Source organism: Populus alba, chromosome 12, assembly GCF_005239225.2.
Source record: "Populus alba chromosome 12, ASM523922v2, whole genome shotgun sequence".
Taxonomy (NCBI): Eukaryota; Viridiplantae; Streptophyta; class Magnoliopsida; order Malpighiales; family Salicaceae; genus Populus; species Populus alba.
In genome coordinates this window covers 5,392,729-5,408,026 of record NC_133295.1, presented here as the reverse complement: position 1 = coordinate 5,408,026, position 15,298 = coordinate 5,392,729, and the positions used below count along the sequence as shown (strand labels likewise).

At 32.0% G+C, this 15,298-nt stretch overlaps 2 pseudogenes; one reads left to right on the top strand and one right to left on the bottom strand.

The window, feature by feature from the left end:
- The first annotated feature begins 3,437 nt into the window (after positions 1 to 3,437).
- Positions 3,438 to 7,801, top strand: LOC118036345 (uncharacterized; annotated as a pseudogene).
- A 1,902-nt stretch (positions 7,802 to 9,703) lies between these two features.
- Positions 9,704 to 14,430, bottom strand: LOC118036346 (uncharacterized; annotated as a pseudogene).
- Between the last annotated feature and the right edge of the window lie 868 nt (positions 14,431 to 15,298).

The following is a 15,298-nucleotide window of genomic DNA, read 5'->3' as shown; positions in this document are numbered from 1 at the left end:
CCGGAAATCACGAACCAATGACCTAATTTAGCTTCGTTTTCAGTAGATAGAATCAAGTTCATATTTAATGAATCATTGTTTTGCTATAAAAAGACTGTTTCTTCACGTGAAGGCCAAGATCAAAAGATAGCATTTGTAGATCATGCTATAACCTGTTTTTTTTTTTTCTTTCCAAAATTACCCTAACAATGGTAAAATTTGTAAGGATTAATAAAAGTCATTTTTTTTATTAGATATTTTCCAATCAACTAGTTACTCGAAAATCTCGGATCCTATCAACATTATCCTCTTGCAAGTAATTAAAAAAAAAAAAAATCAGCACAAAATATACTAAGATGTTCATTTGAGAGTGCATATTATAGAATTAATATAAAATTATTTATGATATCTCACCTAATAATAAGTTTTGGATGCATACATTAAATTTAAATATTTTTTTTTTGGTTATTAGTTAAATTTCAAGCAAAGTATTTGTTTTAGGTTTTTAACTAGACAGGTACCGAAACATGTACAAAAGCTTTTTTTTTTTAATTACCTTGTGTAATTTCAGTTTATTAATATAATTTATAGATAATTATAGACACAATTTTTAATTACCTCAAGTAATTCTAGTTTATTTTGTAGATTTTAAATATAGATGAATGGAGCTCAAGAGCTTTTAAAAAACTTTTCTTGTTTAAAGAACTGAAGAAGATTTTTTAGTTGAAGAATTGTAGAGACACTTAGGTTTTTTTGCCAATGCTATGTATTATTATTTTATTGATTAATTTTTATTTATAAGATCTTGTATTTATGACAAAATATTAAATATATCATCTTATATGTCAACCTTCAATTGACCGAACCATTTATTTTCCATATAATTTATTTCAATTTTATCTTATCTTTTTTGTGTAAAAATAAAATAAAATAAAAATAACATAACAAATTTTGATTGGTTATAACTTTTTTGCCTCTACAATAATACAATATAGAAAAGATTTGCTGCCATGGAGAAGAGTTTTACTTTGAGAGAAATGACTTATAATTAATCTTTGCAATTTTAAATTTGGAGTTATAGCAAATCTACATATAAAAGAGGTATCTTGTAATTGACTATGTATCTTCCTCATTAAAAAAACCCAATAAATTCAAGAATTTACATGAACTTGCTTGCTATATGTTAATATGATTTGTCATGACGAAAGGACATTTATCTGTCAATTCAAGAGAGATTGTTAATGTTCTATATCCATTTTAATATTATATTGATAATTACTCCATATATATATATATATATATATATATATATATATGTATGGCTTGAGAAGGCGAGGAGTGGAGAACTTGAACTCCATCACTCTCCCCATGTTTGACTTGTAACCTCTAGAGCAAGTTCTCCTCAAGAGTCCTTTTCCCCCACATCTTCAAAATATTTCAATTTTAAGGTCAATACACTAAACAATCTTTTATACGACCACGAAATGGTTGGTGAGGATGCGTTTCGTGTTAGATTTAGGAAAGAAAGAAAGATGCTCCTCGCCTCCATCATCTCCCAAGAGCTCATGCATTTATCTATCCCATGTGGTTATTATTTATGAAATAGTCTTGGCTTTTTATTCCTTTTAAACATATCTTAACATATCCTCTTTTTTCATGTTATAAAGACATAATAATTTTATCACCTTGAATTTGCTTTATAATAATTATAAGTTTAAGTTTTTTTAAAATTACTAAAAATTTATATGATTATTAACTTTTAAAATTCCATAGAATTAGTTAAAGTACGCTTAAGCTGATTCAAACATCCATGTTAATAATAATTAAAAAAATAATTTATAGCATTTATAATTGGTTGAAGTGATTCAATGCTTTTGTTTTAAGTAAAATCTTGAATTTAAACTTGTGAATACATCATCATCATAAAAGTTTTACATGTTAATTAGCTAACTCGATCGGATTAATCGAAATCCAATAATCTTTGGATATCAGGATTTAAATTTAAAAAAAAACATAAAATTTCGAGAGGAGCCTTTTGGGTGCCAATAATATTTCTCGAGAATGGAGTGAAAGTAGCCTATGTAGGGCACGAATGAGAGGGTAGAGCCCACCAAGGGATGCTTTTTGGAGAAGATATATCCCTCTGGAGTCAAGTTGAGAACATCTCACATGATCGATTACAGCAAATAAAATATAATAGAATACAAAATACATTTTTTAATCTTTGCGCTTCTGTGGGGACCCTTTGAAATTTCATCCACATATCTGACCCCTTGTTTTGTTGCCCATTATGCCCTCACCCTCAACCTTGCATGGTCAATGACCGTTAGGTAAAAACAATTAATTATTTTTTAATATTTTAAATGATTTTAATACACTAAATTAAAAATAAATTTAAAAATATTATTTTTAAAAAATAATTACTATTGTAATAACAATTAAAATAATAACTATCTTTCAGTTCAGTCCTCTAACTATTAAAATTTATCTCAAGCCAAGTCTCGCAGAGTTTATAATCTTACAATTATATCCATTATTACTTTAATTCGAGTGGCTATTAGATTCTACCCATAGAATACGATAGATGATCATGAATTATTTAAATAAAATCTTTATTTCTCTATCGTGTTGAGGGGACAAATTCTTTTAATATTAGAAAACAAAAACATACTCTTAATTTTAAACTAAAATTATTTTTTCACGTTATAATTTCAAAAGTCAATCATAAAACTAAACTTGAAAAAGTATGGATTGAAATGTACATATATCTAACAATCCATATCACAGCCTCATATATTAAAGTATGATCGTCAATTGTATAGGCGAATGACAAATGATTTTTGACAGTTCTTAGAAGCCATTGTTTTTCTATTTATTTATTATTATTATTATTTTTTATTAAATATTAGTGTTCGGGTAAATTTACACGTATCTCGACTAATCTCACGAATCCTAAAATTAACAATTATATAAGTTTTTAATGATTATTATATTAGCAATTACATGATTCAAACTTGAAATAATAAAAAGAATAAGCTTTTTAGTTTCAAATTACTATTAAATTTTCTATTAGATAATTATTATTTGTTTTTTAAACTTAGAAATAGAATAGGATCTATCTTACGTAATATTAAAAGAAAGCAAAAAAAGAAAACAAAGGGTAACTTTAATAGATATTTTCTAAAGTAATTTTGTTTAGTTAAAATATAGTAAAATAATATATATTTTTTATTTTTAATATTAATATATAAATAAAAAAATATTAGTTTTAAAAAACAATGATAAAGCAAATATTCCGACACTCCCAACAAGAAGACAATCCATAGCCCACCACAACAAACTCTTCAATTTACTTCACTCATTAAAAACAAAATACTACTCCTTTAATTAGCACTAAAGTAATTTCCAAAGTCATCAAAACCATTAAATACTATTATAAATAAATGGTAATAATTATTAATTATTATTAACCCAAATCAAACAGCCCCCACTCTCTCCTCTCCTTCCCCACCCTCTCTCTGTACCAAAAATTTTATTCACTCTTATCATTCCATTTCCACAAAATTCACTGTCATTCTCCCTCTACCTCTCTCTGATAAACAAAATACAAAGATCATGCCACTTTTTGCAGAGAGCAGTAGCAGCACACCAGCAGCTATAGCAGACCAAATCAAGCTAAGAAAACCCAGAAGCCAACAAGAGCTGCAACCCATTTCAACTGAAACAGATCCAAACCCACATGCTTCCAAGTCATCCAAATCCAACACAATTATCTCCTCCCTCTTCCACTCGCACTTCTCTGCAAACCCACCTGACCAATCCAAGAAGAAAGGTGCCACCTTTAGAGGCCTAGGATGCACTGCTGGAGCAGCTCAGCAAGTATCGGTGCCGGCGGTGATAAGGTCATCTGCGGACTGGGAAGGGAAAAAGTTCAAGAAGAAAAAGGGCCATCCAAAAAGAAAGAAAGAGAGCTTGAAACTTTGCAGTGACAACAACAATACTAGTAATAGCAATGGTGATGTTAATGGAGATGGCAATTTTGCGAATTGTATGGTTATGCAAGATGTTTGGTGCGGACCTGGAATGGGGTTATCTGGTGCTGATGCTGTTGTTGGGTCAGTTGACTGTGTTGTGGCTAGAAGAAACGGGTCAATTGGTAGAGGAAAGATTGATGGAGGAGAGAAAATTATTCAAAGGGAGAGGAGAGGGAGAGGGAGAGGGAGAGGGAGAGGGAGAGGGAGAGAGACAGAGAGAGGGAGAGAGAGGTATTGCCGTCAGCATTTGTTTGTTTATTATTTGGAAGATCAATTTTGTTTTCCTCCATTCTTATGCGTATATATTTTTGTTGTTTTTTTTTTTGGAGTAAATGAGTTTGCATGATGATTTTTTCTTACTGTATAGGAAATAGAGATTTGCCATTTCTTCTTCTTGTTCCTTCTGTTTGTCATCTTTCTAGGGCTAGTGACTTTGTGCCCCTTGTGTTGGTGATAAAATAGGCTGCTTGATCTGGATTTGATACACAGGGGAACTGGTCATTGTTTTTCTTTTTTCTTTTCCTATTCTTTTTTGTTTTTTGAAAGCTAAATGGACTTCTTTTTTCTTCTTCTTCTTTCCTTTTGAATTAGTTTGATTGTTGCTTAAGTATGTGTGGGGATTCTGATTCTTGGATTTGTTTTTCTTTTTGATCTTTTCCCCTTTTGGTTTCACTCTGTTCCCATTGGAACCCTCAAGCTTAAACCATTGGACTTTCCATATTAAAATTTAGTATATTTATTGTTGTGGTATTTATTACGAATTATTTTTATTAAAGAAGGTTTTGAATGTTCCAATTGAGAGCCGATTAATTATTGGGGAACTATAATTGTTGTGGTTCATTGATTCTTGCCAGATTTCTAGTTGCTTTTTTACCACCTGAAAAGTCATATTTCTAGTTTAGAAGACAATCATTATATAATTAATTGAATTTGAATAATATCTTTCGAATTTCATGTTACTTAATTTCATTCCCCTTTTGATATTATTAGCAGGCAATTTAAGCAGTCAGTTCAATAGTTTATTGAAGTTTTTGAAGGAAACAACAATAAGGACTAACCATTTGTCTCATTATGGTTTTCTAAACGTCTTTCTATTGCCTCCCAAAGAAAACAAAATATTTATATTTTGTATTCAAATTCATGGCTTGTAGACTACCAACTACAAAAAGATCTTTTCTTTTCTGGGGGCTAATCACAAGGTGAATTTGGTCAGTGAGTTGCTTCTCTCTGTAGTTTGGTGCGGTAGGTTTTAGCTTTTCTTTGTTTTGTTAATCAAGATGTTGCTGTCGTATTGGAAGTCTTGATAACTTTGTTTTTAATATGGGGCTTTTTTTTTTTTTTTTCTTTTAGCCCTGTACTCTCTCTCTGTTTTATTTTTTTTAACTTGTTTTTTTGTGTGTACGTCTGAATTTACGTGGTTACTTGGGTGAATGGCCAAAGCTCAAAGGTGTGGAACCCCCACATATTATTTAGGATTTTGGAGTTAGCTAGACGGAGCTTTTGACAAGTACTTTAGTATTTAATAAGAAGCTTATGACAAGTACTATACTACTTTAGTATCTTGGAGGTTTTGAACATGAATCTTTGTACTTGCTTAATTATTTTTGGTTTGTTTTTTCATTCTCCACATTTGTTGATTCACTGTGTGTATTGATTTGTTCTATATTCTCTTACTATCTTTCATTAATGTTTTTGGCAGCGTCCTTGTATAGTTAGGCGGGCAGCAGTTAATCCTGAAACTCTTTCATTTCTGGATACTGATTCTGCCTTTATAACATCTCGTCCTGAGCCAGAAGTTTTTGGAACTCGGTATTATCGCCATATTCGACATCCTTCCCCAGATGGACTCGCTGAGGTGTGCCTTAACATTTAAGATCTCAATTTTTGTCTTACTAATGATGGTACTCTGTGTTTTCTGTGTTCTTTGCACAATTTTCAGCGTGCACACTGTCTTACTGCTATTTACCTGCGTCGTAGATTGTTTTTGTTTTTGTGTAAGTGATAGATATTGGGAGGGGATGGGGATGACGAATTGAGAAGCAGAAAAATGATGAAGTTGGAAGTGTTGTGATGTGACATTGATCTAAATAAATACTTTAAAATGGCTTGGCTTCAAAGTAAATGGCTTCAGCTGTGTCCATGATCTTAAACCAAAATTTTGATATATATACTCCACATATTCCTTGTATTTATCTTCTAGTAAATTTTTATATCTTGCTTTTTTCAACTTATTATTTTTTTATTTCTCCATTTTTCAATTAATTATATTTCTGTACAGTTATTTACATACTTTATGATTAAGTGCTTTCTAAATTCCTACATTTTTCAGAAAGCAGTGTTGTCTTATATGGAGATAGCTCTCTTGAAGTGTGTGTGAAAATCAGTACATGTTCATTTCGTAACGGATCAGTGAGAGCTACGCTATCATTCACCTCATAATTTTTATGGTCACTGCCATGCTATTTAGTATTGATAGTTAATCAGTAAAAGGATATTCATCACCTACCCTGTGCTATCTATTTGAAAATGGCTAAAAGAATGACATGAATTCTGTGCAGTAAGCATTTTAATTTTCCAGCCACTGTTCTTTAACCAGTGGGTTCAATTAATTTTTCTCTTAAGAGGCTCTTTAGCTGATCACCAGTGCTGGCAAATTGCAGATAATGATGCTCCAAAATAGTTTCATCATGGGAGGAAGAATGGATCGATTTAGCAACTGGAGACTAGATATTGATCACATGACATACGAGGTGATTGGACACCATGATATGTTTTTCTTTTTCCTTTTTTCCTTTTTTTATTTTTTTTTATCGTGCTACTTGTTGAATGGTGAGAGTCATGGGCTCTGACTATAAAAATATAGCTTGCCTCTTGCAAGTAGCCACCTCATGCATAAATGTTGAAGTTCAGTTCCATGCACGAACTCATCTGAAATCCTTGCTTAGACAGATCCACTTACCAATTATGTTTTGGCTTTGATGTCTTTTTTGTATCACTCGTATAATCATTAGAATTTTTCTGTTTTCATGGTGCAAACAGCAACTGCTCGATTTAGGTGATAGAATTGGTTATGTGAATACTGGATTGAAAGAAGATGAGATCAGCCGATGTGTTAAGAAAATTAATCCCTCATTCATCAAGGAACTGTCATTACATTTACCCATGGTATTGGAAAAGAAGTGCAGCATTTGTCAGGTGATCTAAAACTTTGGTTTTGCCGATTCTAATTTTTCGAATTATTTGGTTCCTGTTCCTTTTTTTGCCTCCTTTTCATCTGTTGTGCTCTGTTTTGATTGTGTGTTTTGTTTTTGTTTTTGTTTTTGCTCAATGTTTCTTTATGCAGGATGACTACGAAGAAGATGGTGAGGTGGGAAAACTTGATTGTGGACATGGCTTTCACATACAATGCATAAAGCAATGGCTTGGACAGAAAAATACTTGCCCGGTCTGTAAGACAGAACCGGTGGGTCGAGGCTAGTATCTTCAAACTGCTGCCGTTTACCCGTTGGTGTGTATAGATTTCATTTCCTATACGTAATCAAGCATTCATTCTTTGGCCTGAAGCTTCAACCTCCATATGCCTAGAAATCAGAGGCTCATGTTCTTTTTTTTTTTTCCCAGCAATGTCATGCTTATTGAAATTATTACCTTACTAGAATTTGATGGAAATCATTACAGTTTGATAGATGCTTGAAATGGAATGTGCTCAATTCCATAACCCTTTTATGATTATTTCTGGATGCACCAGATCTTTCTACTTATAAATTATAATTATGGTCTTCTTGGCAGCTGCGCTTATAAGCTCTTAATCACAAAATTATCTGAACATATATGGAAATTAGCTGGTTCTCACTTCTTTGAATAAGAAGTTTAGACATTTGTGCACCTGTTCCCTTCTCTGGTTGTGGCCTGGCACGAGGAGATTTCTATTGAAAGGGGACATGCGAGCCATGGAACCTGATCAGTAAGAGGCATTGAACATAGGGAAGTGCTATCGCGGTAGAGTAGCATGTTTCTGTAGGAAGCCGTGAAGATCCCAATGGAGCCTAATCACTTTGCATGAACAATTTTGTTAAATCACGTATATACTGATAAATTACGAAGAGAGAGAATTCATAAATGATTTTTTTTTCATTTTAAAAAAAAATAAATATTTTAACGTATTTTTTTAAAATATTTAAAAAAACAACAAACGTATTATCAAACAAATTCTAAATAAACTTTGTGAAGAAAAGTTCTGGAACCTCTGTTTTTTGTTAGTTAATTTTTCTCTTTTAATATTGATTCAAAATCTTTTATACAGGGTGATAATTTTTAGTGGGTTTTTTTATTTTATTTTATTTTACTCGATTTTTTCTGATTTGATTTTTTTTTTATTTCTTGTTTGGGTTTGGTTCAGTTTTTTCAATTTCAAGTTTATAAAACCGAAATTAAACCGGTTGGTTTTTTTTTAAAAAATTTTAATCGATTTTTTTTATGATTTGATTTTTTCAATTATTTTTTTTAAAATTTTTTTCAGTTTAATTTTTTTTTAGAATTTTTTTTTATTCACCGCTACTTTTATATAATTCAATAACGGGGGTAGAAGGTTGGTGTCTAGTGTCTACTCTATATATCATTCAAATAAAGAAGTTTAAAAATATAAGATTCTTTTCATCATGGTGCAAATAAATGTTATATTAAAACTTTGTATAAATAAGCATAATATTATTTAATGATATTTTTAAGTTCTTATATCAATTTAGTAAATTCAAAAGAATTTGGTAAATTCTTCATAAATGCTGTTCCACTATATAAAATAATTGATTAATTAAGCATGTAATGAATAATTATGAACTCAATTTATATAAACATTCGGTATGATTTTGTGATGTTTAGATTAAACACAGATGCTAATTTTATTAAGCAGGGGTTGCCATTTTTGCCATAACATAATAGCTATAACAAACCCCACAAAAAAGAGAAATCCATCCAAAAAAAAAAAAAAGATAGAAAAAAAAGATAGTGGCAGATATACGAGGTTTTTATTATTTTTTTTTCAAATTTTTTATTTTCTTATTTTGATTACAACTAAATGTGTCAATATCTGATTTTTGTTTTGAGCATGAGGTCTTGAAGAATGTCGATTTATTAAATAAAATTAAAAAAAATGTCAATTTAAATCACGGACAATAAAATAAAATAAAATAAAATAAACACACTAAAAGAAACATAAATATGCAGCACAATATTTTATTGAATAATAAAAAATAATAAAGCTTGAAATCTTGAATAAACAAGAAAAGGAACCCTTTTCCACCAAATAAAGCAAAATCATTTTGATTGAGGGATGCCATTAAGAAGCAAAATACAAATGCTAATCCAAGTATATCCTTTATCCAAGTGCCTATATGTTTATCCATGTTGCTTTTTAATATATATATTAAAAAATAATAAAAAATTATAAAGTTTTATAATAATTATTTAATATAATATCAAAACTTTAGTGATAAAGCGATCATGAGTTTAAATTCTACCACCTTATTATACTTGATAAAAACTAAGTATAAAGTAGTGTGTATATATCTATGTAAATTTTAAATTCAAAATACTTTGACTTTTAAAAATATATTACATATTAATATAAAATTATATCTTGAAACTCCCTTAAATTTTTGATATAAAAGGAAACAAAACAGAGCATTGACAACGGGCAAAGAAAATATGTCGGTATTTATTAGCATTTCTTCATTATATTCCTGTCACCTACACATCTTACCTATATACAACCACAACATGAAATTGTAGACATACAAACACACCTCTTTGATAGTTCCTTTTAGCATGCACGTTCAGTCCATTACTCGAGCGGTCACATCTGCTATTTCTTCTGAATAAATTATAAATATACAAATATGATATTCAGATACAGTAGCTTGAATTCAGGTATACTATCTGCTATAATATGTCCTCTGATTTTGCTGAGACTTGCTGGAGATTCTTCATCAGCTTGCCTCTTGCTTACTGGATAGATGATTTCATGTAGGGAAAATCTAAATAATGTTTTGCGGAAACTAAGTTATATGTCATGTTGAATGAGGAAATTGATTATGCAAGGATACACTTGATTTACAGCCTGTGGAAAAAGATGAAACTGCTAAGCACTCGTCATGACATAGGATTTACAGATACAAGTATGGAATGTCATGATATAATACGTATAACCTTCTTATTAATTCTAAAAAAGTACGTAATACCAGAACCTCCAAAAAGAAGTATAAGATTAACTCATACCAGACGGCCTCCTCCCACTAGATCATAGTGAGCATAATGCGGACCACTTGGCTTTCCAAAAACTCTGTAAGTAACCAAATGCTTTGGAATGACCTTTACTGTATCTGATCCATGAAATCATCATAGCCAGAAAGAAACGTGTATGAGAATTACTTCAAAATTTAAAGCCAATAGAAGGTGCATGTAAACCAAATGAAATAATGAGCTACCGTATACAGCTTCTGGAGGACAGATGAGATCTTGATCCCCTGCAATTGCTAACACTGGAACATTAGTTTTGCCTAGATGATCCTTGTATTGGAATGATCCACTGCGGTCTCGTAATCCACCTTCTTCAAATGCTGTTGTCAGCTGCAATAGAACCTTTGCTGGTACTGTGCCTGTGTGGATTGTTATGATTGGATTATCTCATACGTGCTACGGAGGAAGAGATACAAGTGGAAATGCTGGCCACTATTGACATTACCAAAGGCCTAAAATTAAACAGGGAGTTATTTAAGCTAAAAAAAATACATAAATTCTCAAACTCGTTAACAGCAATTTAACAAGAAGAAGAATCAGGGCCAGGACCTTAGAATATAAATTAGCTAAGATCATTTGCAAACTGGCATATGTGGACATATAGGATATGATTAACTCAGATGATTAAACTTGAGGATTATTTGAGTAGATAAAGATAGAATGAAGGAGCCGCAAGCCTCAGCATCCAGCTCTAACTTGCAAATGAAGTATATGAAACCGATAAATAGAAAAAGAAGGGGTAAACTAGGCCATTGTCTACCCCCCAATAATATATGCACTGGGAAAACTGAATGACAATGAATTGACAAAAGCGAAAAAGCTACAAAATTTAGTGAGGTTATCGCAACCGGCCATACTGCTGGTTTTTAAGTTAAAGACAGAAAAGTTTCCACAGCATTAGATCAAGAGAGGGATGGTGGTTCCATGAATTATATTCAGGGAATTGATCAGAATGTCGTTCTTGGGGGTTGCAGACAGATTAATAGAAGAAACAGAACTTGGCTGTCTCTATTGATACAAAAAATTTTAAGTTGGCATACTACATTTTGAACTTACAGAAGTTGTTCAAAACAAGCTTTTCAAGCAACTCAGGATGCATCATGCCAGGAGCAGAAATTTGAGGATTTAACCAAGACAATACATAAGGAGGACGAGATGCAAAAGTGTGAACAGCAGAAAGTAATGCTCCAAGTGGAATAATAGGAACATTAAATGCCTTTGCAGGGTCTGCCTGTGCACCATGATGAACAAAAATTAGATCCACAATGTTTTTTTTTTTTTTCCAGTCATATAACAAGAATAGAGAAATAGACAGTCATTTCACTTACCACAGGTAAAAGCAATTTGAGTGATGATTTTGAAGACGAGTAGTCAAGTGATGATCCCAAAGTAACGACTGATGCCAAACCCCGAATCCTTTCCTTGAAAACCTTAAAATATAACATCATTTGAGCAAAGAAGAAAAGGATTTTTGCACACTTAAGGATACTACCCCATAAACCAATTTGCAAGAAACCATAGCACTCTTCAATTAAACATGTATACAATGCCAAAGACAATTTGGAACTTTGTAAATTGTAAATAAGCAATTATACTTAATAGATTATCCCGAGTCGCCAAATACAAAATGTTAAAAGCCATGGAATTACATGCATAATTCCTCAATGTTACTTGCATACTCATTCCTGCAAAGCTGTAACCTAAAAAACCACATGTTTAATTCCTCAATATTGCTTACAAGCTCATTCCAGCAAAACTGTAACCTAAGAACCAGAAATGGTTAGCCAAGCTTTATTGACTTTCACAGGCTCATAAGTAAAACTTGTACTTAATAATTATAGCCTTCATGCATGGAATTTATATATTAAGAAAGATGCTTGAGCTTTTTTATGATCTGTCCACCTTTCTTCAAGAATCAAAATACAAAACATTGCTAATATCATAGTGATCACAAGTCAAGTTTCAGGAACTTGCTTGATCTTTATCATAACCCACAATGTATATAACGTATAGTATTCCACAGGTAGATCTGTTAGAAATTTTCATAACCACAAGCACCTATTTCAACTCTTCACTAGCCTTGAGCTGATCCTGGTTTTTCCACAAGCCCTTGTATCAAACAATTATGCTCTTTGAGCAACTACTTTCTTAACAAGCCATTATGTTCTTGAGCATTTAGGTGGATGGACTACTCGCCCTTTGTTAGTTCTGAACTTGCTTCTATGAAATACACTAATAGCAAAATGGCAAGAAAAAGAAAACTAATCATGAAGAAACAAAAATATTATAAAAATCAAGCAAAATGTTTTAGAAATCTATGTCGATGTTACAAACAGGAGCACACTGTCTCACTGCATGAAAGCAATGCAGTGCACAATTGTCAGCAGAAAGATATAAGAAAGAGTATGGGATCTTACAACATCGTGACAGCAGTGCATATAGCAGAATACCGCCCATGGAGTGCCCGATTGCAAGCAACTTGCCATCCTTTGGTCTGCATTCAGTCCTTATGTACCCAATCTAAGATTAAATAAATCATCCTGTGAGTATTTGAAGTTTATATTCCAATGGTTGTCAGAGACTTAGTAACAGTAAAATCATTTACACTGAAGAACTGCACATTACCACAGCTGGCAAATCATCTTTCAGGTAGTGATCAAAGTCCCAATCATACTTCTCAATGAGATCAAGTTGTTTCAGGAATTCTTCTAGTGCAGTTGAGAAGTTCTCAGAGAAGCCGAAAATCTGTGGTGCAACTGATTGCTGGCCTTCAATAATATTCACAAGCTTTTGACTTAAATCCCTAATTTGGCCTGCAATGACAGAGTTTCTCCCTGCTTATAAAAGAAATTGTAAATATTCTACCATATAATTAAGCATCGAACATAAAAGCACTAGATATAAAGTAAATATTCTTTGAATAACCTTCATCAAAGTATCCCAAGAACCTTTCAGATAAGCGCACAAGAGTTTCCGACAACTTTGATTGTGATTTCTTGGATTTAGATACAATTTCTGTTATTTCCCCTTCAACCGAAGAAAACTCAGAATCTGCTCAAGAAACCGTCTTAAATATTGAACACAATCCTAGTGAAATTCATCTCTGCTTCAATTGCATTACGAGGCTGCTTACCTTCCCCATGGTCACCCACCAATGCACTCAAACCAGATCCTCTAACTTCAAGAGTCCATGTATCAAATCCTTGATTAGACATGGAGCGAGCAAATGATGACTGAAAAGAATCACACATTATCATCACTAGACTTAAAAAACAGGGAAGAACGAATGACAAAAGAAATGCTCAGCTGAAAACCGATGACAAATGGAAGCATAAACCTTTCCCTCTTATATTTATAACAAAACACACAAGAAATTGTTGTCCACATACTTAAGTTACCCCATAATTTGCATATTTGAGAAAATAAACTCCAACCCAGTAGTTTTCAAAAGAAACCCAAGTGAGTTTGATCCTCATAAACTTTTTCCATGAATATATACCACAATAACATCTCTCAAGAATAAAAGAAAAGGAGAGGTGAACCCATTAACATAAACAAAAGAAAGAGCAAAGCTGCACGAACAATAACAAAAACTAAAACAGAAAAAAGGGGGTCACCTCAGGAGAGAGATCATATCCAATAGCATTAGTTCCAACCCCAGATAACAGCAGCAGCGGATGGTTCCTTGGCTTTGCCTATGTATCGAAACACATGATTAAACAATTCAATAATAATAAAAAAAAATCTTTTGTTGAACAATACAAATGCATCCGCAGCCAATGCCACTACCAATACCTTTGGAGAGGGTAAGTAGCGCCATAGAGCGAGTTTCCATTCAGAATTAGAAACGGTGACATAGTGGAGCTCATCTGCCGTACATGTATCAGGTTTCTTGTTGTTCTTCTCTGCATTTTTCGTCATGGCCAACCCATTTCCTGGCCTTGTTATATTCCTAGCTGATGAACCGATCCGTAAGATGTTAGGTCTCGGGTCGGATGTAGCAGAGTTCTTGAGGTGATAGAGGGCTGCGACACCGGCAATTCCGGTGGCGGGTCGGATATCCAGTTGGTAAACAGCCATTGCCTTATTGTTATTTTGCCAAAAAAAAAAAAAAAAAACTGCTTTATGTTTTTCAGGTTTTGTGTTTTACATTTATTTATATAATAATAATAATAATAAAAATAATGTATGTGACATGCAATGATGGATGGCAGATGGTATAGTTGGACCATATTAATATTTTTCCTTTGGGAGTAGATATTTTCCTGCCCCCTCCCCTGTGACTATAGTATTTACAGATTTTGCCGCCGTTTGGGGAGTATGTTCCAAACGAAAGTTTACTAAAATTCATTTTTTTTTCTTTAAAATTATTTTTCAAAATCTGTTATATTATTTTATATATTAATATCAAAGATAAATTTTAAAATATAAAATAATTTTATTTTTAAATATTAAAAAAATATACTTTAAAAAAACAACCTCCAATTCTAAACCCGCCGGTTTCGGTATGGGCATATCGATATGTTGATGAAAACAATGACACGTGGTATATGACGTGGAAAGTGGCTGGAAACGGATAAGATTAGACCCCAATTGCGGGGAGGAGAATTTTATTGTTCAAGGGTTTGATATTTTATACATTTGGACAGTGCCAAGGATGTGGTTTTGGACACGTGGCAAGTGGGTGGACAAAGATAACAAATAACGTGTTTCCATTAGATTACCTCGTAATTTCTACGTTCACATACAATAATTGGCTGCTTCATGTCTTATCTTATAATATAATTATTAATTCTTAATTAATTAACAAAATTTTAAAGAGGTATACTTTTACAATATTAAACTTTGATTTTACATTCTTAAGTTTATTTTTTTATATTAGACTTTGTTTAGTTTATTATATATAAAAAATTATAATAAAATTAATAATATAAATTAAATATGAAAAACAACTGGATTTAAATAAAATGATTTATGACGGCCCAATGTTT